A 26,558-nucleotide genomic window follows, 5' to 3' on the forward strand; every position below is an offset into this window, starting at 1 on the left:
GCTTGTGTTTTTGTCGGATTTAACACGACCCTCCACATGTTGCTCCATGTTGAGACGTTGTTTAGTGATTTTTGTACGCGAGACATGGCCAATGCTGGGTTTCTGGAGGTGCTCCAGATTGCGATGTCGTCTGCGTATTGTGAATTGTGTGTGTATGTTAGATTTGGAAAAGGTATGTCACTGACGAAAATTATGTATAGAAGTGGAGAGAGGACTGATCCTTGGGGCACTCCTGCCGTTATATTAAATAATTTGGATATGGTTTTATTGACTTTTACTTGTGCTGTTCTATTGGTTAAAAAATTTGAAATCCATTTGACTATCGTAGGATTTATTTGTAGGTGATTTAGTTTGTATCTGATGGCGTTGTGCCAAACGCTGTCGAATGCTTTTTTGACATCTAGGAATACCCCGATGGTTACTTGATTGTTGTTGTAAGCTTTGTAGATTGATTCGGTGAGTCGTGTGAGGTGATCTGTTGTTTGTCTATTTTTTCTGGAGGCATTTTGAGATTCTGGAAGGATGTTGTTTGATTCGCAAAAATGGAGGAGACGGTTGGAGATAATTCTCTCCATCAGTTTGCCAAGGCAGATTAACAGACTGATGGGGCGGAAATTATCTGGATTTGTTCTGTTAGTTTGTTTCTTGGGGATCGTTGTTATGATGGCTTTTTTCCACGTGTCAGGGTAATACCCGGTCGCTAGTGAAATGTTCATGATGTTTGTGAGGTGTTGTAGTAGGAGAGTGGAACTTTTTTTGAGAATAATATTTGGTATTTGGTCATGTCCGGGGGAAGTGTTCTTCAAGTTTTTGATATTAATCTTCAGTTCGGATATGGTTATTTTCTATTGATTGAATTTGAGTATGCTTCTAGTGTCTCTCCGGGAAATCCTGGTGAGAATGAAGCTTGGTTTGTATTTATGTAGTTGTTGACATGGTGTTGGTGTTGTGTGTCGAAATCTACTGAGTTTAAATCGCTAAAAGCGGATTTGTAATAGTCAGCTTTCTCTTCGTCCGTCCTTGCGATTTTATTGTTGTGTGTGATGTGTTGTAGCATGTGATTTGTGTTTTGTCTGAAGCAATACTCTTGAATTTTTTCCAGAATTCTTTTGGATTGTTCTTGGTTTTTTCTAAGTTTTTGCAGAAGCTATGCCAATTGTTTTCTCTGACTTTTTTAATTTCTTGTTTAATTTTTGTATTTGTTCTATTGATTTCTGTTTTAATGTGTGGATCGCGTGTGATATAGTGTGTTCGTCTTAATTGTCTGCGTTTGATTATTAGTGCGTGAATTTCTGGTGTTAGAGTCCATTGAATAAGTGATTGTTTTCTTTTGATTTAGGAATTGTGTTTTTATGGTTTCTTTATGGCTTCTGTAATTTGATCAACATAGTTGTCTAGTTCTGCTTTGTTATTTACATGTTCGATTGGATGGGGTAGGTATGAGTCCAGAGAGGCATTAAAAGTGAGCCAGTCTGTTTCAGTGTAGGTGTATGCGGAAGGAGTCACGTACGCCAGAGCTGGGTGGCGCGGGTGAATCATACATGACATGGGGAAGTGGTCACTGGTGATTTCATCATGCACTTTAAAGTTAGATATTCTGTTAACCATGTCCTTGGGTGCAATGATGAAATCGAGTACATCGTATGAGCCGTTAGCGGCTGAGAAGTGTGTAGGTGTATTGTCATTAATTAAGTGCATTTTATTGCTAGAGATAAATTTTTTTATGCATGATCCTCTGCGTGTGTCTCTATTACCCCTTAATTCTGTGTGCGGTGAATTAAAATCTCCAATAATAATTGGTTTGGGTTTATGATTAACACATTTTGAAGGAAGTTAATGTCGATGTCTTTGGTTGGTGAGCAATATATGGCTAGAATCGGAATAGTTAACCGGTTTTAAAGTGGATATTACAAAAATGGTCTCATTAATGTCAGATTTTAATGAATCTTCTATTGAGATTAGATGCGATATTTTTGTACTAAAGTAAGTTATCATAGTAAGTTTTAATTTTTTCGAATGGTGGCGCCTTTGAAAGTTAAGAACGTGTTATCCATCTCTTTCTGCATCTTTGGCTCTTTAATATTTTTAATTTTTCCGATCTCATCGCTCTGTCCATAAACTACTCAGCTAGCATTTAAACCACATATGACGAGAGACAAAACCACCATAAGACCCTCAACAGATAGAAACTCAAAGTATCGAACAAACAGAAAGCGTAAGTTACTTTACTGTAAATGAAAATAAAAGAATCGACTTAGTCAATTGATGATCGTAATTTTCAAGAAATGCGAATGAAAACTTCCTAACAAAGCGTTCCTATATTTTTCGATTTCGCGACGTTTATATGATGCAAATATAATATTTTATAATAAATTTCTGGTGTGTATACTCCATAATAACCGAAAACAAAATTATTATCTTTTACTATTCTAGCAAGAACAACATAAGATCTTTCATCTCTTTAACAGTTCTTTAAATCAAACTAAAAGTTGATTAGGAAAGTTATACTTTGCCTTTTGTAAAAATTTATTCGATTTACTTAGGTTTACTAACTCAATTAACCTGTCTAAAACGTCAAAGGTATGAATGTATAATACGGTTGCGAACTGGACATTTTCTGAGATAATTTTCAAAAAGGTGCTTTCATATGTTTAAACGAATATTTTAAACATGTACGATCACTGAAAGTGACTTATTTTTACTATATTTCTCATAAAGCCTTTACTGTGCTGCATAATCATCGTTAAATGCATATTTCTACATAAACTTTCTCTTATTCTTCATATTTTCGCTACATAAAAAAAAATGTTTATTCACCCAAACAACACAAATGTATGTGCTAAGAACACCAAGACAGACAGGTTTTAATTGCTGTTCTCGTTACATATGAGAAATGAGACCTGTTGTTAAACTTTGTTTCTGAGAAAGCTTCGCAGAATATTATGAGGAAACAGCTTTTTTTTTCATTGATTTTCTCCAAAATGAAAAGCTTCTAAAATTATGTGATATATCTTGCACAGCTTTTTTAGGAACGATCTGAGAAGTACCAAATTTTCATATTTTAACGAAACATGTCACAATCAAATTTCTCTTCTTAATTTCGTTTGCATATACATATATAGCGAGATCTCATTTTAAACCACTTGTCGAATGTACGGCATCAAAGAAAAGCAATCGTTTATTTGCAGGCCGTTTTCAAACGTCAAAGTACATATTCCTCGTACACTTGGAACTGATATTTCCGATAAAGAAATAGCTGATTTTCTCGATTCTAGCCTTAGAAAAATTTATTTTGAAGGTAATGAGGCAAAATTTAAAGTGTTGTGTGAGTGGTTGAGTTGGAACCAATTCCTGATAAATCAGACTGTTTCCTTAAAGCATGGCCATCATCTTCTTATTTCTGAATTTTAATTGAAATTTTAAATGAACGTTCAACAAGCGTGATGTTTCTGAAGTCGCATTGATCAGTCAGACATGTGTTATCACTATTCATCCTGATGGCTTTTGTTTAATAACTTTTATCGAATGTTTTCGGTCTCATACTCTTTAACTATGCTTTCCCCGTCACGAATGAACAGTTAAAATTGTTATTTTAAACTGAAAAGCTGGAAATAACGAGCAGATAGATTAAGAAGCTTTACCGAAAATTCAAGCTATGACAATGGTCTTAATTAATGAACGATATGTTTCTGACTTAAAAGAAACTTAATTTTCGGTTCTGTTCTTTGTCTATTTCGAGGAAGAAATCCTTTCTATCAGTCATTCGATTATGATTTCCGTTCCGTTCTTGGTTACTAACCAAATGAACTTTAGCTCGACAATTAGAAAAATAGAGAAATTCCCTTCCGTGACTATCTTTTATAATCAATAATTTGGTGTTGTTTCGAAACTAGTAATCACGGGAACCACTTCCACTGTTGCTAGTTTCTTCTTCCATATTCCTAAATTTTAACATCCAACACAGATTTGACAAATAAAAGTTCTCTTATTCTTCTTTATTTTTATCTAGCTAAACGTGATTCATATTTTAAGGGAGTGCAGGTATCATGTTTCATAACGTGCTCAAAAAATGTGTTCACTGACACGATCGACAAACTAAGAAAAATATTGGTATCAAGAGGAACACCTAAACAGTTTATATTTGTTCATGTTACTTCTATAAAGTGAGGCTTGTTTTAGAAAATCGGCCTTCGTAGAATAAAACATACTATTTTTTCCCTGATTGTGTCATAAAGGATATCACTTAAAAGTATACTACATTTCTAGCTCACATCTTTTCTTACGTTGTAGAGAGATCGCAGTTATTATATTTTTATAGTAAAACATGTAATAATAAAAGTTATGTTGTTCATCCATAAGTAGAAAAGTTTTCGCTTTTAAAATTTTCCTTTAAATGAAATCATATGTTAACGGTCCATTTTCAACCTAAAATACAAGTACTGGAAAATTTCTTGACAACGTGAGTCACGCCAACGTACGAATGAAAAGAGGCAAAATATCAGTGATTCTGTCAGGAGTGGGATTCGAACCCACGCCCGGAAGACCGGACTGCGACCTTAACGCAGCGCCTTAGACCGCTCGGCCATCCTGACGTATTTTTTTATTTAAATTTTAATTTTTACTAAACTAAACTAAACTACCGTGGCAGGGTTCAGTTTAGAGAGAGAAATCAGAAGAGTTCTCTCTCCAACTGGGGTGTTCAGGAACTTTGTAGTTCCTCTTCGTCCCCTTTCGTGGATTGTTATTAAGATTAAGTGGTGGTTTTATTATTATTATTATTATTATTTTAATAAATTAATTATCGTTATTATTCTTGACTTTTTGGGTGGAGAATGTCTCACTAAATGTTCTTTTGGGTGGAGGCAAAGGCAGCAGTGGAAAGAAACGCCGGGACCTGTCCCGAAATGAAGAAGTTGGGGAGATGTGAACATGAATGTAAATAATTCAAATTCAGATCAAATTAAACAGCTTGATTCTGGGTCTGGCAAAAAGGTTGCCTAGGCTGGGATCTAGAAATCCAATGCCTGAAGAATTTGATGTGGGGAAACGGAGTGCCCTGAGAAAACCCACTTTCACACGATAGGCGCCGAAAGTTTTGCCTGTCGTGTGCCCTGTATCTGAAAAAAAAGGAATTCATGTTAATAACATAGATTTTATTTATTTAGATTCTTTGTTGAGTGGATTGTGATTCTTGAAATATGTTGTAAGGTGATATGTATTTCGTTGGTGCACTTGATAATTTGTGTAGTGATGCCGTTAGTTTGTTTCTATTTTCTGCTTTTAGATAATATTTGAGAGAAAGTTCTGTTATTCTGTCTCTTATAGTTGGTAAATTACTAATTTGGTGTAGATAATTTGTTGGCGTAAAAGATGGTAAACTGAATGCGGATTTTAATATTTTGTTTTGTTGCACTTGGATTTTTTTGGAGTGTGTTGTTTGACATATTGTATGTTACTTGACATCCGTACTCTATTAGTGGACGGATGTAAGCCTTGTATATTTGTATAATGGTGTTCGGTGCGCATTTCGATTGTTTACCAGTTATAGTCTTTAGATATGAAATTCTTTTTCTGATTGATGAGTGTATATTGTTTATGTGTTTTTCCATGTTAGTTTTGTGTCGAAAGTGACGCCAAGGAATGTGATGTTTTGCTCATGTTAATGGTTGTGTTTCCAAGTGATAGTTTTATTTTTCTAGATTTTTCTTTGCTTCTTTAGTTTTCTATAGAAGGTGATTGCTTGTGTTTTTGTCGGATTTAACACGACCTCCACATGTTGCTCCATGTTGAGACGTTGTTTAGTGATTTTTGTACGCGAGACATGGCCAATGCTGGGTTTCTGGAGGTGCTCCAGATTGCGATGTCGTCTGCGTATTGTGAATTGTGTGTGTATGTTAGATTTGGAAAAGGTATGTCACTGACGAAAATTATGTATAGAAGTGGAGAGAGGACTGATCCTTGGGGCACTCCTGCCGTTATATTAAATAATTTGGATATGGTTTTATTGACTTTTACTTGTGCTGTTCTATTGGTTAAAAAATTTGAAATCCATTTGACTATCGTAGGATTTATTTGTAGGTGATTTAGTTTGTATCTGATGGCGTTGTGCCAAACGCTGTCGAATGCTTTTGACATCTAGGAATACCCCGATGGTTACTTGATTGTTGTTGTAAGCTTTGTAGATTGATTCGGTGAGTCGTGTGAGGTGATCTGTTGTTTGTCTATTTTTCTGGAGGCATTTTGAGATTCTGGAAGGATGTTGTTTGATTCGCAAAATGGAGGAGACGGTTGGAGATAATTCTCTCCATCAGTTTGCCAAGGCAGATTAACAGACTGATGGGGCGGAAATTATCTGGATTTGTTCTGTTAGTTTGTTTCTTGGGGATCGTTGTTATGATGGCTTTTTTCCACGTGTCAGGGTAATACCCGGTCGCTAGTGAAATGTTCATGATGTTTGTGAGGTGTTGTAGTAGGAGAGTGGAACTTTTTTTGAGAATAATATTTGGTATTTGGTCATGTCCGGGGGAAGTGTTCTTCAAGTTTTGATATTAATCTTCAGTTCGGATATGGTTATTTTCTATTGATTGAATTTGAGTATGCTTCTAGTGTCTCTCCGGGAAATCCTGGTGAGAATGAAGCTTGGTTTGTATTTATGTAGTTGTTGACATGGTGTTGGTGTTGTGTGTCGAAATCTACTGAGTTTAAATCGCTAAAAGCGGATTTGTAATAGTCAGCTTTCTCTTCGTCCGTCCTTGCGATTTTATTGTTGTGTGTGATGTGTTGTAGCATGTGATTTGTGTTTTGTCTGAAGCAATACTCTTGAATTTTTTCCAGAATTCTTTTGGATTGTTCTTGGTTTTTCTAAGTTTTGCAGAAGCTATGCCAATTGTTTTCTCTGACTTTTAATTTCTTGTTTAATTTTTGTATTTGTTCTATTGATTTCTGTTTTAATGTGTGGATCGCGTGTGATATACTGTGTTCGTCTTAATTGTCTGCGTTTGATTATTAGTGCGTGAATTTCTGGTGTTAGAGTCCATTGAATAAGTGATTGTTTTCTTTTGATTTAGGAATTGTGTTTTTATGGTTTCTTTATGGCTTCTGTAATTTGATCAACATAGTTGTCTAGTTCTGCTTTGTTATTTACATGTTCGATTGGATGGGGTAGGTATGAGTCCAGAGAGGCATTAAAAGTGAGCCAGTCTGTTTCAGTGTAGGTGTATGCGGAAGGAGTCACGTACGCCAGAGCTGGGTGGCGCGGGTGAATCATACATGACATGGGAAGTGGTCACTGGTGATTTCATCATGCACTTTAAAGTTAGATATTCTGTTAACCATGTCCTTGGGTGCAATGATGAAATCGAGTACATCGTATGAGCCGTTAGCGGCTGAGAAGTGTGTAGGTGTATTGTCATTAATTAAGTGCATTTTATTGCTAGAGATAAATTTTTTTATGCATGATCCTCTGCGTGTGTCTCTATTACCCCTTAATTCTGTGTGCGGTGAATTAAAATCTCCAATAATAATTGGTTTGGGTTTATGATTAACACATTTTGAAGGAAGTTAATGTCGATGTCTTTGGTTGGTGAGCAATATATGGCTAGAATCGGAATAGTTAACCGGTTTTAAAGTGGATATTACAAAAAATGGTCTCATTAATGTCAGATTTTAATGAATCTTCTATTGAGATTAGATGCGATATTTTTGTACTAAAGTAAGTTATCATAGTAAGTTTTAATTTTTTCGAATGGTGGCGCCTTTGAAAGTTAAGAACGTGTTATCCATCTCTTTCTGCATCTTTGGCTCTTTAATATTTTTAATTTTTCCGATCTCATCGCTCTGTCCATAAACTACTCAGCTAGCATTTAAACCACATATGACGAGAGACAAAACCACCATAAGACCCTCAACAGATAGAAACTCAAAGTATCGAACAAACAGAAAGCGTAAGTTACTTTACTGTAAATGAAAATAAAAGAATCGACTTAGTCAATTGATGATCGTAATTTTCAAGAAATGCGAATGAAAACTTCCTAACAAAGCGTTCCTATATTTTCGATTTCGCGACGTTTATATGATGCAAATATAATATTTTATAATAAATTTCTGGTGTGTATACTCCATAATAACCGAAAACAAAATTATTATCTTTTACTATTCTAGCAAGAACAACATAAGATCTTTCATCTCTTTAACAGTTCTTTAAATCAAACTAAAAGTTGATTAGGAAAGTTATACTTTTTGCCTTTGTAAAATTTATTCGATTTACTTAGGTTTACTAACTCAATTAACCTATCTAAAACGTCAAAGGTATGAATGTATAATACGGTTGCGAACTGGACATTTTCTGAGATAATTTTCAAAGGTGCTTTCATATGTTTAAACGAATATTTTAAACATGTACGATCACTGAAAGTGACTTATTTTACTATATTTCTCATAAAGCCTTTACTGTGCTGCATAATCATCGTTAAATGCATATTTCTACATAAACTTTCTCTTATTCTTCATATTTTCGCTACATAAAAAAAAATGTTTATTCACCCAAACAACACAAATGTATGTGCTAAGAACACCAAGACAGACAGGTTTTAATTGCTGTTCTCGTTACATATGAGAAATGAGACCTGTTGTTAAACTTTGTTTCTGAGAAAGCTTCGCAAAATATTATAAGGAAACAGCTTTTTTTCATTGATTTTCTCCAAAATGAAAAGCTTCTAAAATTATGTGATATATCTTGCACAGCTTTTTTAGGAACGATCTGAGAAGTACCAAATTTTCATATTTTAACGAAACATGTCACAATCAAATTTCTCTTCTTAATTTCGTTTGCATATACATATATAGCGAGATCTCATTTTAAACCACTTGTCGAATGTACGGCATCAAAGAAAAGCAATCGTTTATTTGCAGGCCGTTTTCAAACGTCCAAAGTACATATTCCTCGTACACTTGGAACTGATATTTCCGATAAAGAAATAGCTGATTTTCTCGATTCTAGCCTTAGAAAAATTTATTTTGAAGGTAATGAGGCAAAATTTAAAGTGTTGTGTGAGTGGTTGAGTTGGAACCAATTCCTGATAAATCAGACTGTTTCCTTAAAGCATGGCCATCATCTTCTTATTTCTGAATTTTAATTGAAATTTTAAATGAACGTTCAACAAGCGTGATGTTTCTGAAGTCGCATTGATCAGTCAGACATGTGTTATCACTATTCATCCTGATGGCTTTTGTTTAATAACTTTTATCGAATGTTTTCGGTCTCATACTCTTTAACTATGCTTTCCCGTCACGAATGAACAGTTAAAATTGTTATTTTAAACTGAAAAGCTGGAAATAACGAGCAGATAGATTAAGAAGCTTTACCGAAAATTCAAGCTATGACAATGGTCTTAATTAATGAACGATATGTTTCTGACTTAAAAGAAACTTAATTTTCGGTTCTGTTCTTTGTCTATTTCGAGGAAGAAATCCTTTCTATCAGTCATTCGATTATGATTTCCGTTCCGTTCTTGGTTACTAACCAAATGAACTTTAGCTCGACAATTAGAAAAATAGAAAATTCCCTTCCGTGACTATCTTTTATAATCAATAATTTGGTGTTGTTTCGAAACTAGTAATCACGGGAACCACTTCCACTGTTGCTAGTTTCTTCTTCCATATTCCTAAATTTTAACATCCAACACAGATTTGACAAATAAAAGTTCTCTTATTCTTCTTTATTTTTATCTAGCTAAACGTGATTCATATTTTAAGGGAGTGCAGGTATCATGTTTCATAACGTGCTCAAAAAATGTGTTCACTGACACGATCGACAAACTAAGAAAAATATTGGTATCAAGAGGAACACCTAAACAGTTTATATTTGTTCATGTTACTTCTATAAAGTGAGGCTTGTTTTTAGAAAATCGGCCTTCGTAGAATAAAACATACTATTTTTTCCCTGATTGTGTCATAAAGGATATCACTTAAAAGTATACTACATTTCTAGCTCACATCTTTTCTTACGTTGTAGAGAGATCGCAGTTATTATATTTTTATAGTAAAACATGTAATAATAAAAGTTATGTTGTTCATCCATAAGTAGAAAAGTTTTCGCTTTTAAAATTTTCCTTTAAATGAAATCATATGTTAACGGTCCATTTTCAACCTAAAATACAAGTACTGGAAAATTTCTTGACAACGTGAGTCACGCCAACGTACGAATGAAAAGAGGCAAAATATCAGTGATTCTGTCAGGAGTGGGATTCGAACCCACGCCCGGAAGACCGGACTGCGACCTTAACGCAGCGCCTTAGACCGCTCGGCCATCCTGACGTATTTTTTTATTTAAATTTTAATTTTTACTAAACTAAACTAAACTACCGTGGCAGGGGTTCAGTTTAGAGAGAGAGAAATCAGAAGAGTTCTCTCTCCAACTGGGGTGTTCAGGAACTTTGTAGTTCCTCTTCGTCCCCTTTCGTGGATTGTTATTAAGATTAAGTGGTGGTTTTATTATTATTATTATTATTATTTTAATAAATTAATTATCGTTATTATTCTTGACTTTTTGGGTGGAGAATGTCTCACTAAATGTTCTTTTGGGTGGAGGCAAAGGCAGCAGTGGAAAGAAACGCCGGGACCTGTCCCGAAATGAAGAAGTTGGGGAGATGTGAACATGAATGTAAATAATTCAAATTCAGATCAAATTAAACAGCTTGATTCTGGGTCTGGCAAAAAGGTTGCCTAGGCTGGGATCTAGAAATCCAATGCCTGAAGAATTTGATGTGGGGGGAAACGGGAGTGCCCCGAGAAAACCCACTTTCACACGATAGGCGCCGAAAGTTTTGCCTGTCGTGTGCCCTGTATCTGAAAAAAAGGAATTCATGTTAATAACATAGATTTTATTTATTTAGATTCTTTGTTGAGTGGATTGTGATTCTTGAAATATGTTGTAAGGTGATATGTATTTCGTTGGTGCACTTGATAATTTGTGTAGTGATGCCGTTAGTTTGTTTCTATTTTCTGCTTTTAGATAATATTTGAGAGAAAGTTCTGTTATTCTGTCTCTTATAGTTGGTAAATTACTAATTTGGTGTAGATAATTTGTTGGCGTAAAAGATGGTAAACTGAATGCGGATTTTAATATTTTGTTTTGTTGCACTTGGATTTTTTTGGAGTGTGTTGTTTGACATATTGTATGTTACTTGACATCCGTACTCTATTAGTGGACGGATGTGAGCCTTGTATATTTGTATAATGGTGTTCGGTGCGCATTTCGATTGTTTACCAGTTATAGTCTTTAGATATGAAATTCTTTTCTGATTGATGAGTGTATATTGTTTATGTGTTTTTTCCATGTTAGTTTTGTGTCGAAAGTGACGCCAAGGAATGTGATGTTTTGCTCATGTTAATGGTTGTGTTTCCAAGTGATAGTTTTATTTTTCTAGATTTTTCTTTGCTTCTTTAGTTTTCTATAGAAGGTGATTGCTTGTGTTTTTGTCGGATTTAACACGACCCTCCACATGTTGCTCCATGTTGAGACGTTGTTTAGTGATTTTTGTACGCGAGACATGGCCAATGCTGGGTTTCTGGAGGTGCTCCAGATTGCGATGTCGTCTGCGTATTGTGAATTGTGTGTGTATGTTAGATTTGGAAAAGGTATGTCACTGACGAAAATTATGTATAGAAGTGGAGAGAGGACTGATCCTTGGGGCACTCCTGCCGTTATATTAAATAATTTGGATATGGTTTTATTGACTTTTACTTGTGCTGTTCTATTGGTTAAAAATTTGAAATCCATTTGACTATCGTAGGATTTATTTGTAGGTGATTTAGTTTGTATCTGATGGCGTTGTGCCAAACGCTGTCGAATGCTTTTGACATCTAGGAATACCCCGATGGTTACTTGATTGTTGTTGTAAGCTTTGTAGATTGATTCGGTGAGTCGTGTGAGGTGATCTGTTGTTTGTCTATTTTTTCTGGAGGCATTTTGAGATTCTGGAAGGATGTTGTTTGATTCGCAAAAATGGAGGAGACGGTTGGAGATAATTCTCTCCATCAGTTTGCCAAGGCAGATTAACAGACTGATGGGGCGGAAATTATCTGGATTTGTTCTGTTAGTTTGTTTCTTGGGGATCGTTGTTATGATGGCTTTTTTCCACGTGTCAGGGTAATACCCGGTCGCTAGTGAAATGTTCATGATGTTTGTGAGGTGTTGTAGTAGGAGAGTGGAACTTTTTTTGAGAATAATATTTGGTATTTGGTCATGTCCGGGGGAAGTGTTCTTCAAGTTTTGATATTAATCTTCAGTTCGGATATGGTTATTTTCTATTGATTGAATTTGAGTATGCTTCTAGTGTCTCTCCGGGAAATCCTGGTGAGAATGAAGCTTGGTTTGTATTTATGTAGTTGTTGACATGGTGTTGGTGTTGTGTGTCGAAATCTACTGAGTTTAAATCGCTAAAAGCGGATTTGTAATAGTCAGCTTTCTCTTCGTCCGTCCTTGCGATTTTATTGTTGTGTGTGATGTGTTGTAGCATGTGATTTGTGTTTTGTCTGAAGCAATACTCTTGAATTTTTCCAGAATTCTTTTGGATTGTTCTTGGTTTTTTCTAAGTTTTTGCAGAAGCTATGCCAATTGTTTTCTCTGACTTTTTAATTTCTTGTTTAATTTTTGTATTTGTTCTATTGATTTCTGTTTTAATGTGTGGATCGCGTGTGATATACTGTGTTCGTCTTAATTGTCTGCGTTTGATTATTAGTGCGTGAATTTCTGGTGTTAGAGTCCATTGAATAAGTGATTGTTTTCTTTTTGATTTAGGAATTGTGTTTTTATGGTTTCTTTATGGCTTCTGTAATTTGATCAACATAGTTGTCTAGTTCTGCTTTGTTATTTACATGTTCGATTGGATGGGGTAGGTATGAGTCCAGAGAGGCATTAAAAGTGAGCCAGTCTGTTTCAGTGTAGGTGTATGCGGAAGGAGTCACGTACGCCAGAGCTGGGTGGCGCGGGTGAATCATACATGACATGGGGAAGTGGTCACTGGTGATTTCATCATGCACTTTAAAGTTAGATATTCTGTTAACCATGTCCTTGGGTGCAATGATGAAATCGAGTACATCGTATGAGCCGTTAGCGGCTGAGAAGTGTGTAGGTGTATTGTCATTAATTAAGTGCATTTTATTGCTAGAGATAAATTTTTTTATGCATGATCCTCTGCGTGTGTCTCTATTACCCCTTAATTCTGTGTGCGGTGAATTAAAATCTCCAATAATAATTGGTTTGGGTTTATGATTAACACATTTTGAAGGAAGTTAATGTCGATGTCTTTGGTTGGTGAGCAATATATGGCTAGAATCGGAATAGTTAACCGGTTTTTAAAGTGGATATTACAAAAAATGGTCTCATTAATGTCAGATTTTAATGAATCTTCTATTGAGATTAGATGCGATATTTTTGTACTAAAGTAAGTTATCATAGTAAGTTTTAATTTTTTCGAATGGTGGCGCCTTTGAAAGTTAAGAACGTGTTATCCATCTCTTTCTGCATCTTTGGCTCTTTAATATTTTTAATTTTTCCGATCTCATCGCTCTGTCCATAAACTACTCAGCTAGCATTTAAACCACATATGACGAGAGACAAAACCACCATAAGACCCTCAACAGATAGAAACTCAAAGTATCGAACAAACAGAAAGCGTAAGTTACTTTACTGTAAATGAAAATAAAAGAATCGACTTAGTCAATTGATGATCGTAATTTTCAAGAAATGCGAATGAAAACTTCCTAACAAAGCGTTCCTATATTTTTCGATTTCGCGACGTTTATATGATGCAAATATAATATTTTATAATAAATTTCTGGTGTGTATACTCCATAATAACCGAAAACAAAATTATTATCTTTTACTATTCTAGCAAGAACAACATAAGATCTTTCATCTCTTTAACAGTTCTTTAAATCAAACTAAAGTTGATTAGGAAAGTTATACTTTCCACTTTGCCTTTGTAAAATTTATTCGATTTACTTAGGTTTACTAACTCAATTAACCTGTCTAAAACGTCAAAGGTATGAATGTATAATACGGTTGCGAACTGGACATTTTCTGAGATAATTTTCAAAGGTGCTTTCATATGTTTAAACGAATATTTTAAACATGTACGATCACTGAAAGTGACTTATTTTACTATATTTCTCATAAAGCCTTTACTGTGCTGCATAATCATCGTTAAATGCATATTTCTACATAAACTTTCTCTTATTCTTCATATTTTCGCTACATAAAAAAAATGTTTATTCACCCAAACAACACAAATGTATGTGCTAAGAACACCAAGACAGACAGGTTTTAATTGCTGTTCTCGTTACATATGAGAAATGAGACCTGTTGTTAAACTTTGTTTCTGAGAAAGCTTCGCAGAATATTATGAGGAAACAGCTTTTTTTTCATTGATTTTCTCCAAAATGAAAAGCTTCTAAAATTATGTGATATATCTTGCACAGCTTTTTTAGGAACGATCTGAGAAGTACCAAATTTTCATATTTTAACGAAACATGTCACAATCAAATTTCTCTTCTTAATTTCGTTTGCATATACATATATAGCGAGATCTCATTTTAAACCACTTGTCGAATGTACGGCATCAAAGAAAAGCAATCGTTTATTTGCAGGCCGTTTTCAAACGTCCAAAGTACATATTCCTCGTACACTTGGAACTGATATTTCCGATAAAGAAATAGCTGATTTTCTCGATTCTAGCCTTAGAAAAATTTATTTTTGAAGGTAATGAGGCAAAATTTAAAGTGTTGTGTGAGTGGTTGAGTTGGAACCAATTCCTGATAAATCAGACTGTTTCCTTAAAGCATGGCCATCATCTTCTTATTTCTGAATTTTAATTGAAATTTTAAATGAACGTTCAACAAGCGTGATGTTTCTGAAGTCGCATTGATCAGTCAGACATGTGTTATCACTATTCATCCTGATGGCTTTTGTTTAATAACTTTTATCGAATGTTTTCGGTCTCATACTCTTTAACTATGCTTTCCCCGTCACGAATGAACAGTTAAAATTGTTATTTTAAACTGAAAAGCTGGAAATAACGAGCAGATAGATTAAGAAGCTTTACCGAAAATTCAAGCTATGACAATGGTCTTAATTAATGAACGATATGTTTCTGACTTAAAAGAAACTTAATTTTCGGTTCTGTTCTTTGTCTATTTCGAGGAAGAAATCCTTTCTATCAGTCATTCGATTATGATTTCCGTTCCGTTCTTGGTTACTAACCAAATGAACTTTAGCTCGACAATTAGAAAAAATAGAAAATTCCCTTCCGTGACTATCTTTTATAATCAATAATTTGGTGTTGTTTCGAAACTAGTAATCACGGGAACCACTTCCACTGTTGCTAGTTTCTTCTTCCATATTCCTAAATTTTAACATCCAACACAGATTTGACAAATAAAAGTTCTCTTATTCTTCTTTATTTTTATCTAGCTAAACGTGATTCATATTTTAAGGGAGTGCAGGTATCATGTTTCATAACGTGCTCAAAAAATGTGTTCACTGACACGATCGACAAACTAAGAAAAATATTGGTATCAAGAGGAACACCTAAACAGTTTATATTTGTTCATGTTACTTCTATAAAGTGAGGCTTGTTTTTAGAAAATCGGCCTTCGTAGAATAAAACATACTATTTTTTCCCTGATTGTGTCATAAAGGATATCACTTAAAAGTATACTACATTTCTAGCTCACATCTTTTCTTACGTTGTAGAGATCGCAGTTATTATATTTTATAGTAAAACATGTAATAATAAAAGTTATGTTGTTCATCCATAAGTAGAAAAGTTTTCGCTTTTAAAATTTTCCTTTAAATGAAATCATATGTTAACGGTCCATTTTCAACCTAAAATACAAGTACTGGAAAATTTCTTGACAACGTGAGTCACGCCAACGTACGAATGAAAAGAGGCAAAATATCAGTGATTCTGTCAGGAGTGGGATTCGAACCCACGCCCGGAAGACCGGACTGCGACCTTAACGCAGCGCCTTAGACCGCTCGGCCATCCTGACGTATTTTTTTATTTAAATTTTAATTTTACTAAACTAAACTAAACTACCGTGGCAGGGGTTCAGTTTAGAGAGAGAGAAATCAGAAGAGTTCTCTCTCCAACTGGGGTGTTCAGGAACTTTGTAGTTCCTCTTCGTCCCCTTTCGTGGATTGTTATTAAGATTAAGTGGTGGTTTTATTATTATTATTATTATTATTTTAATAAATTAATTATCGTTATTATTCTTGACTTTTTTGGGTGGAGAATGTCTCACTAAATGTTCTTTTGGGTGGAGGCAAAGGCAGCAGTGGAAAGAAACGCCGGGACCTGTCCCGAAATGAAGAAGTTGGGGAGATGTGAACATGAATGTAAATAATTCAAATTCAGATCAAATTAAACAGCTTGATTCTGGGTCTGGCAAAAAGGTTGCCTAGGCTGGGATCTAGAAATCCAATGCCTGAAGAATTTGATGTGGGGGGGGAAACGGGAGTGCCCCGAGAAAACCCACTTTCACACGATAGGCGCCGAAAGTTTTGCCTGTCGTGTGCCCTGTATCTGAAAAAAAGGAATTCATGTTAATAACATAGATTTTATTTATTTAGATTCTTTGTTGAGTGGATTGTGATTCTTGAAATATGTTGTAAGGTGATATGTATTTCGTTGGTGCACTTGATAATTTGTGTAGTGATGCCGTTAGTTTGTTTCTATTTTCTGCTTTTAGATAATATTTGAGAGAAAGTTCTGTTATTCTGTCTCTTATAGTTGGTAAATTACTAATTTGGTGTAGATAATTTGTTGGCGTAAAAGATGGTAAACTGAATGCGGATTTTAATATTTTGTTTTGTTGCACTTGGATTTTTTGGAGTGTGTTGTTTGACATATTGTATGTTACTTGACATCCGTACTCTATTAGTGGACGGATGTGAGCCTTGTATATTTGTATAATGGTGTTCGGTGCGCATTTCGATTGTTTACCAGTTATAGTCTTTAGATATGAAATTCTTTTTCTGATTGATGAGTGTATATTGTTTATGTGTTTTTCCATGTTAGTTTTGTGTCGAAAGTGACGCCAAGGAATGTGATGTTTTGCTCATGTTAATGGTTGTGTTTCCAAGTGATAGTTTTATTTTTCTAGATTTTTTCTTTGCTTCTTTAGTTTTCTATAGAAGGTGATTGCTTGTGTTTTTGTCGGATTTAACACGACCCTCCACATGTTGCTCCATGTTGAGACGTTGTTTAGTGATTTTTGTACGCGAGACATGGCCAATGCTGGGTTTCTGGAGGTGCTCCAGATTGCGATGTCGTCTGCGTATTGTGAATTGTGTGTGTATGTTAGATTTGGAAAAGGTATGTCACTGACGAAAATTATGTATAGAAGTGGAGAGAGGACTGATCCTTGGGGCACTCCTGCCGTTATATTAAATAATTTGGATATGGTTTTATTGACTTTTACTTGTGCTGTTCTATTGGTTAAAAAATTTGAAATCCATTTGACTATCGTAGGATTTATTTGTAGGTGATTTAGTTTGTATCTGATGGCGTTGTGCCAAACGCTGTCGAATGCTTTTGACATCTAGGAATACCCCGATGGTTACTTGATTGTTGTTGTAAGCTTTGTAGATTGATTCGGTGAGTCGTGTGAGGTGATCTGTTGTTTGTCTATTTTTCTGGAGGCATTTTGAGATTCTGGAAGGATGTTGTTTGATTCGCAAAATGGAGGAGACGGTTGGAGATAATTCTCTCCATCAGTTTGCCAAGGCAGATTAACAGACTGATGGGGCGGAAATTATCTGGATTTGTTCTGTTAGTTTGTTTCTTGGGGATCGTTGTTATGATGGCTTTTTTCCACGTGTCAGGGTAATACCCGGTCGCTAGTGAAATGTTCATGATGTTTGTGAGGTGTTGTAGTAGGAGAGTGGAACTTTTTTGAGAATAATATTTGGTATTTGGTCATGTCCGGGGGAAGTGTTCTTCAAGTTTTTGATATTAATCTTTAGTTCGGATATGGTTATTTTTCTATTGATTGAATTTGAGTATGCTTCTAGTGTCTCTCCGGGAAATCCTGGTGAGAATGAAGCTTGGTTTGTATTTATGTAGTTGTTGACATGGTGTTGGTGTTGTGTGTCGAAATCTACTGAGTTTAAATCGCTAAAAGCGGATTTGTAATAGTCAGCTTTCTCTTCGTCCGTCCTTGCGATTTTATTGTTGTGTGTGATGTGTTGTAGCATGTGATTTGTGTTTTTGTCTGAAGCAATACTCTTGAATTTTTTCCAGAATTCTTTTGGATTGTTCTTGGTTTTTTCTAAGTTTTTGCAGAAGCTATGCCAATTGTTTTCTCTGACTTTTTAATTTCTTGTTTAATTTTTGTATTTGTTCTATTGATTTCTGTTTTAATGTGTGGATCGCGTGTGATATACTGTGTTCGTCTTAATTGTCTGCGTTTGATTATTAGTGCGTGAATTTCTGGTGTTAGAGTCCATTGAATAAGTGATTGTTTTCTTTTGATTTAGGAATTGTGTTTTTATGGTTTCTTTATGGCTTCTGTAATTTGATCAACATAGTTGTCTAGTTCTGCTTTGTTATTTACATGTTCGATTGGATGGGGTAGGTATGAGTCCAGAGAGGCATTAAAAGTGAGCCAGTCTGTTTCAGTGTAGGTGTATGCGGAAGGAGTCACGTACGCCAGAGCTGGGTGGCGCGGGTGAATCATACATGACATGGGGAAGTGGTCACTGGTGATTTCATCATGCACTTTAAAGTTAGATATTCTGTTAACCATGTCCTTGGGTGCAATGATGAAATCGAGTACATCGTATGAGCCGTTAGCGGCTGAGAAGTGTGTAGGTGTATTGTCATTAATTAAGTGCATTTTATTGCTAGAGATAAATTTTTTTATGCATGATCCTCTGCGTGTGTCTCTATTACCCCTTAATTCTGTGTGCGGTGAATTAAAATCTCCAATAATAATTGGTTTGGGTTTATGATTAACACATTTTTGAAGGAAGTTAATGTCGATGTCTTTGGTTGGTGAGCAATATATGGCTAGAATCGGAATAGTTAACCGGTTTTTAAAGTGGATATTACAAAAAATGGTCTCATTAATGTCAGATTTTAATGAATCTTCTATTGAGATTAGATGCGATATTTTTGTACTAAAGTAAGTTATCATAGTAAGTTTTAATTTTTCGAATGGTGGCGCCTTTGAAAGTTAAGAACGTGTTATCCATCTCTTTCTGCATCTTTGGCTCTTTAATATTTTTAATTTTTCCGATCTCATCGCTCTGTCCATAAACTACTCAGCTAGCATTTAAACCACATATGACGAGAGACAAAACCACCATAAGACCCTCAACAGATAGAAACTCAAAGTATCGAACAAACAGAAAGCGTAAGTTACTTTACTGTAAATGAAAATAAAAGAATCGACTTAGTCAATTGATGATCGTAATTTTCAAGAAATGCGAATGAAAACTTCCTAACAAAGCGTTCCTATATTTTTCGATTTCGCGACGTTTATATGATGCAAATATAATATTTTATAATAAATTTCTGGTGTGTATACTCCATAATAACCGAAAACAAAATTATTATCTTTTACTATTCTAGCAAGAACAACATAAGATCTTTCATCTCTTTAACAGTTCTTTAAATCAAACTAAAGTTGATTAGGAAAGTTATACTTTCCACTTTGCCTTTGTAAAATTTATTCGATTTACTTAGGTTTACTAACTCAATTAACCTGTCTAAAACGTCAAAGGTATGAATGTATAATACGGTTGCGAACTGGACATTTTCTGAGATAATTTTCAAAGGTGCTTTCATATGTTTAAACGAATATTTTAAACATGTACGATCACTGAAAGTGACTTATTTTACTATATTTCTCATAAAGCCTTTACTGTGCTGCATAATCATCGTTAAATGCATATTTCTACATAAACTTTCTCTTATTCTTCATATTTTCGCTACATAAAAAAAAATGTTTATTCACCCAAACAACACAAATGTATGTGCTAAGAACACCAAGACAGACAGGTTTTAATTGCTGTTCTCGTTACATATGAGAAATGAGACCTGTTGTTAAACTTTGTTTCTGAGAAAGCTTCGCAGAATATTATGAGGAAACAGCTTTTTTTCATTGATTTTCTCCAAAATGAAAAGCTTCTAAAATTATGTGATATATCTTGCACAGCTTTTTTAGGAACGATCTGAGAAGTACCAAATTTTCATATTTTAACGAAACATGTCACAATCAAATTTCTCTTCTTAATTTCGTTTGCATATACATATATAGCGAGATCTCATTTTAAACCACTTGTCGAATGTACGGCATCAAAGAAAAGCAATCGTTTATTTGCAGGCCGTTTTCAAACGTCAAAGTACATATTCCTCGTACACTTGGAACTGATATTTCCGATAAAGAAATAGCTGATTTTCTCGATTCTAGCCTTAGAAAAATTTATTTTTGAAGGTAATGAGGCAAAATTTAAAGTGTTGTGTGAGTGGTTGAGTTGGAACCAATTCCTGATAAATCAGACTGTTTCCTTAAAGCATGGCCATCATCTTCTTATTTCTGAATTTTAATTGAAATTTTAAATGAACGTTCAACAAGCGTGATGTTTCTGAAGTCGCATTGATCAGTCAGACATGTGTTATCACTATTCATCCTGATGGCTTTTGTTTAATAACTTTTATCGAATGTTTTCGGTCTCATACTCTTTAACTATGCTTTCCCGTCACGAATGAACAGTTAAAATTGTTATTTTAAACTGAAAAGCTGGAAATAACGAGCAGATAGATTAAGAAGCTTTACCGAAAATTCAAGCTATGACAATGGTCTTAATTAATGAACGATATGTTTCTGACTTAAAAGAAACTTAATTTTCGGTTCTGTTCTTTGTCTATTTCGAGGAAGAAATCCTTTCTATCAGTCATTCGATTATGATTTCCGTTCCGTTCTTGGTTACTAACCAAATGAACTTTAGCTCGACAATTAGAAAAATAGAAAATTCCCTTCCGTGACTATCTTTTATAATCAATAATTTGGTGTTGTTTCGAAACTAGTAATCACGGGAACCACTTCCACTGTTGCTAGTTTCTTCTTCCATATTCCTAAATTTTAACATCCAACACAGATTTGACAAATAAAAGTTCTCTTATTCTTCTTTATTTTTATCTAGCTAAACGTGATTCATATTTTAAGGGAGTGCAGGTATCATGTTTCATAACGTGCTCAAAAAATGTGTTCACTGACACGATCGACAAACTAAGAAAAATATTGGTATCAAGAGGAACACCTAAACAGTTTATATTTGTTCATGTTACTTCTATAAAGTGAGGCTTGTTTTAGAAAATCGGCCTTCGTAGAATAAAACATACTATTTTTTCCCTGATTGTGTCATAAAGGATATCACTTAAAAGTATACTACATTTCTAGCTCACATCTTTTCTTACGTTGTAGAGAGATCGCAGTTATTATATTTTTATAGTAAAACATGTAATAATAAAAGTTATGTTGTTCATCCATAAGTAGAAAAGTTTTCGCTTTTAAAATTTTCCTTTAAATGAAATCATATGTTAACGGTCCATTTTCAACCTAAAATACAAGTACTGGAAAATTTCTTGACAACGTGAGTCACGCCAACGTACGAATGAAAAGAGGCAAAATATCAGTGATTCTGTCAGGAGTGGGATTCGAACCCACGCCCGGAAGACCGGACTGCGACCTTAACGCAGCGCCTTAGACCGCTCGGCCATCCTGACGTATTTTTTTATTTAAATTTTAATTTTTACTAAACTAAACTAAACTACCGTGGCAGGGGTTCAGTTTAGAGAGAGAGAAATCAGAAGAGTTCTCTCTCCAACTGGGGTGTTCAGGAACTTTGTAGTTCCTCTTCGTCCCCTTTCGTGGATTGTTATTAAGATTAAGTGGTGGTTTTATTATTATTATTATTATTATTTTAATAAATTAATTATCGTTATTATTCTTGACTTTTTGGGTGGAGAATGTCTCACTAAATGTTCTTTTGGGTGGAGGCAAAGGCAGCAGTGGAAAGAAACGCCGGGACCTGTCCCGAAATGAAGAAGTTGGGGAGATGTGAACATGAATGTAAATAATTCAAATTCAGATCAAATTAAACAGCTTGATTCTGGGTCTGGCAAAAAGGTTGCCTAGGCTGGGATCTAGAAATCCAATGCCTGAAGAATTTGATGTGGGGGGAAACGGGAGTGCCCCGAGAAAACCCACTTTCACACGATAGGCGCCGAAAGTTTTGCCTGTCGTGTGCCCTGTATCTGAAAAAAGGAATTCATGTTAATAACATAGATTTTATTTATTTAGATTCTTTGTTGAGTGGATTGTGATTCTTGAAATATGTTGTAAGGTGATATGTATTTCGTTGGTGCACTTGATAATTTGTGTAGTGATGCCGTTAGTTTGTTTCTATTTTCTGCTTTTAGATAATATTTGAGAGAAAGTTCTGTTATTCTGTCTCTTATAGTTGGTAAATTACTAATTTGGTGTAGATAATTTGTTGGCGTAAAAGATGGTAAACTGAATGCGGATTTTAATATTTTGTTTTGTTGCACTTGGATTTTTTGGAGTGTGTTGTTTGACATATTGTATGTTACTTGACATCCGTACTCTATTAGTGGACGGATGTGAGCCTTGTATATTTGTATAATGGTGTTCGGTGCGCATTTCGATTGTTTACCAGTTATAGTCTTTAGATATGAAATTCTTTTTCTGATTGATGAGTGTATATTGTTTATGTGTTTTTCCATGTTAGTTTTGTGTCGAAAGTGACGCCAAGGAATGTGATGTTTTTGCTCATGTTAATGGTTGTGTTTCCAAGTGATAGTTTTATTTTTCTAGATTTTTCTTTGCTTCTTTAGTTTTCTATAGAAGGTGATTGCTTGTGTTTTTGTCGGATTTAACACGACCCTCCACATGTTGCTCCATGTTGAGACGTTGTTTAGTGATTTTGTACGCGAGACATGGCCAATGCTGGGTTTCTGGAGGTGCTCCAGATTGCGATGTCGTCTGCGTATTGTGAATTGTGTGTGTATGTTAGATTTGGAAAAGGTATGTCACTGACGAAAATTATGTATAGAAGTGGAGAGAGGACTGATCCTTGGGGCACTCCTGCCGTTATATTAAATAATTTGGATATGGTTTTATTGACTTTTACTTGTGCTGTTCTATTGGTTAAAAAATTTGAAATCCATTTGACTATCGTAGGATTTATTTGTAGGTGATTTAGTTTGTATCTGATGGCGTTGTGCCAAACGCTGTCGAATGCTTTTTTGACATCTAGGAATACCCCGATGGTTACTTGATTGTTGTTGTAAGCTTTGTAGATTGATTCGGTGAGTCGTGTGAGGTGATCTGTTGTTTGTCTATTTTTTCTGGAGGCATTTTGAGATTCTGGAAGGATGTTGTTTGATTCGCAAAAATGGAGGAGACGGTTGGAGATAATTCTCTCCATCAGTTTGCCAAGGCAGATTAACAGACTGATGGGGCGGAAATTATCTGGATTTGTTCTGTTAGTTTGTTTCTTGGGGATCGTTGTTATGATGGCTTTTTTCCACGTGTCAGGGTAATACCCGGTCGCTAGTGAAATGTTCATGATGTTTGTGAGGTGTTGTAGTAGGAGAGTGGAACTTTTTTTGAGAATAATATTTGGTATTTGGTCATGTCCGGGGGAAGTGTTCTTCAAGTTTTTGATATTAATCTTCAGTTCGGATATGGTTATTTTTCTATTGATTGAATTTGAGTATGCTTCTAGTGTCTCTCCGGGAAATCCTGGTGAGAATGAAGCTTGGTTTGTATTTATGTAGTTGTTGACATGGTGTTGGTGTTGTGTGTCGAAATCTACTGAGTTTAAATCGCTAAAAGCGGATTTGTAATAGTCAGCTTTCTCTTCGTCCGTCCTTGCGATTTTATTGTTGTGTGTGATGTGTTGTAGCATGTGATTTGTGTTTTTGTCTGAAGCAATACTCTTGAATTTTTTCCAGAATTCTTTTGGATTGTTCTTGGTTTTTTCTAAGTTTTGCAGAAGCTATGCCAATTGTTTTCTCTGACTTTTAATTTCTTGTTTAATTTTTGTATTTGTTCTATTGATTTCTGTTTTAATGTGTGGATCGCGTGTGATATACTGTGTTCGTCTTAATTGTCTGCGTTTGATTATTAGTGCGTGAATTTCTGGTGTTAGAGTCCATTGAATAAGTGATTGTTTTCTTTTTGATTTAGGAATTGTGTTTTTTATGGTTTCTTTATGGCTTCTGTAATTTGATCAACATAGTTGTCTAGTTCTGCTTTGTTATTTACATGTTCGATTGGATGGGGTAGGTATGAGTCCAGAGAGGCATTAAAAGTGAGCCAGTCTGTTTCAGTGTAGGTGTATGCGGAAGGAGTCACGTACGCCAGAGCTGGGTGGCGCGGGTGAATCATACATGACATGGGGAAGTGGTCACTGGTGATTTCATCATGCACTTTAAAGTTAGATATTCTGTTAACCATGTCCTTGGGTGCAATGATGAAATCGAGTACATCGTATGAGCCGTTAGCGGCTGAGAAGTGTGTAGGTGTATTGTCATTAATTAAGTGCATTTTATTGCTAGAGATAAATTTTTTTATGCATGATCCTCTGCGTGTGTCTCTATTACCCCTTAATTCTGTGTGCGGTGAATTAAAATCTCCAATAATAATTGGTTTGGGTTTATGATTAACACATTTTTGAAGGAAGTTAATGTCGATGTCTTTGGTTGGTGAGCAATATATGGCTAGAATCGGAATAGTTAACCGGTTTTTAAAGTGGATATTACAAAAAATGGTCTCATTAATGTCAGATTTTAATGAATCTTCTATTGAGATTAGATGCGATATTTTTGTACTAAAGTAAGTTATCATAGTAAGTTTTAATTTTTTCGAATGGTGGCGCCTTTGAAAGTTAAGAACGTGTTATCCATCTCTTTCTGCATCTTTGGCTCTTTAATATTTTTAATTTTTCCGATCTCATCGCTCTGTCCATAAACTACTCAGCTAGCATTTAAACCACATATGACGAGAGACAAAACCACCATAAGACCCTCAACAGATAGAAACTCAAAGTATCGAACAAACAGAAAGCGTAAGTTACTTTACTGTAAATGAAAATAAAAGAATCGACTTAGTCAATTGATGATCGTAATTTTCAAGAAATGCGAATGAAAACTTCCTAACAAAGCGTTCCTATATTTTTCGATTTCGCGACGTTTATATGATGCAAATATAATATTTTATAATAAATTTCTGGTGTGTATACTCCATAATAACCGAAAACAAAATTATTATCTTTTACTATTCTAGCAAGAACAACATAAGATCTTTCATCTCTTTAACAGTTCTTTAAATCAAACTAAAAAGTTGATTAGGAAAGTTATACTTTCCACTTTGCCTTTTGTAAAAATTTATTCGATTTACTTAGGTTTACTAACTCAATTAACCTGTCTAAAACGTCAAAGGTATGAATGTATAATACGGTTGCGAACTGGACATTTTCTGAGATAATTTTCAAAAAGGTGCTTTCATATGTTTAAACGAATATTTTAAACATGTACGATCACTGAAAGTGACTTATTTTTACTATATTTCTCATAAAGCCTTTACTGTGCTGCATAATCATCGTTAAATGCATATTTCTACATAAACTTTCTCTTATTCTTCATATTTTCGCTACATAAAAAAAAATGTTTATTCACCCAAACAACACAAATGTATGTGCTAAGAACACCAAGACAGACAGGTTTTAATTGCTGTTCTCGTTACATATGAGAAATGAGACCTGTTGTTAAACTTTGTTTCTGAGAAAGCTTCGCAGAATATTATGAGGAAACAGCTTTTTTTTCATTGATTTTCTCCAAAATGAAAAGCTTCTAAAATTATGTGATATATCTTGCACAGCTTTTTTAGGAACGATCTGAGAAGTACCAAATTTTCATATTTTAACGAAACATGTCACAATCAAATTTCTCTTCTTAATTTCGTTTGCATATACATATATAGCGAGATCTCATTTTAAACCACTTGTCGAATGTACGGCATCAAAGAAAAGCAATCGTTTATTTGCAGGCCGTTTTCAAACGTCCAAAGTACATATTCCTCGTACACTTGGAACTGATATTTCCGATAAAGAAATAGCTGATTTTCTCGATTCTAGCCTTAGAAAAATTTATTTTTGAAGGTAATGAGGCAAAATTTAAAGTGTTGTGTGAGTGGTTGAGTTGGAACCAATTCCTGATAAATCAGACTGTTTCCTTAAAGCATGGCCATCATCTTCTTATTTCTGAATTTTAATTGAAATTTTAAATGAACGTTCAACAAGCGTGATGTTTCTGAAGTCGCATTGATCAGTCAGACATGTGTTATCACTATTCATCCTGATGGCTTTTGTTTAATAACTTTTATCGAATGTTTTCGGTCTCATACTCTTTAACTATGCTTTCCCGTCACGAATGAACAGTTAAAATTGTTATTTTAAACTGAAA

The 26,558-nt window shown here is 34.7% G+C and overlaps 4 non-coding genes across 4 annotated transcripts; all 4 read right to left on the minus strand.

Moving 5' to 3' along the window:
- Positions 1–4,508: 4,508 nt before the first annotated feature.
- TRNAL-AAG (transfer RNA leucine (anticodon AAG)) lies at positions 4,509–4,592 on the minus strand. Its single transcript has one exon. It is a non-coding gene; the product is annotated as a tRNA-Leu (tRNA).
- Positions 4,593–10,230: 5,638 nt separating this feature from the next.
- TRNAL-AAG (transfer RNA leucine (anticodon AAG)) lies at positions 10,231–10,314 on the minus strand. The gene has a single exon. It is a non-coding gene; the product is annotated as a tRNA-Leu (tRNA).
- A 5,655-nt stretch (positions 10,315–15,969) lies between these two features.
- TRNAL-AAG (transfer RNA leucine (anticodon AAG)) lies at positions 15,970–16,053 on the minus strand. The gene has a single exon. It is a non-coding gene; the product is annotated as a tRNA-Leu (tRNA).
- A 5,657-nt stretch (positions 16,054–21,710) lies between these two features.
- TRNAL-AAG (transfer RNA leucine (anticodon AAG)) lies at positions 21,711–21,794 on the minus strand. The gene has a single exon. It is a non-coding gene; the product is annotated as a tRNA-Leu (tRNA).
- Between the last annotated feature and the right edge of the window lie 4,764 nt (positions 21,795–26,558).

The sequence above is a fragment of the Tachypleus tridentatus genome, chromosome 4 (genome assembly GCF_004210375.1).
Source record: "Tachypleus tridentatus isolate NWPU-2018 chromosome 4, ASM421037v1, whole genome shotgun sequence".
Classification (NCBI taxonomy): Eukaryota; Metazoa; Arthropoda; class Merostomata; order Xiphosura; family Limulidae; genus Tachypleus; species Tachypleus tridentatus.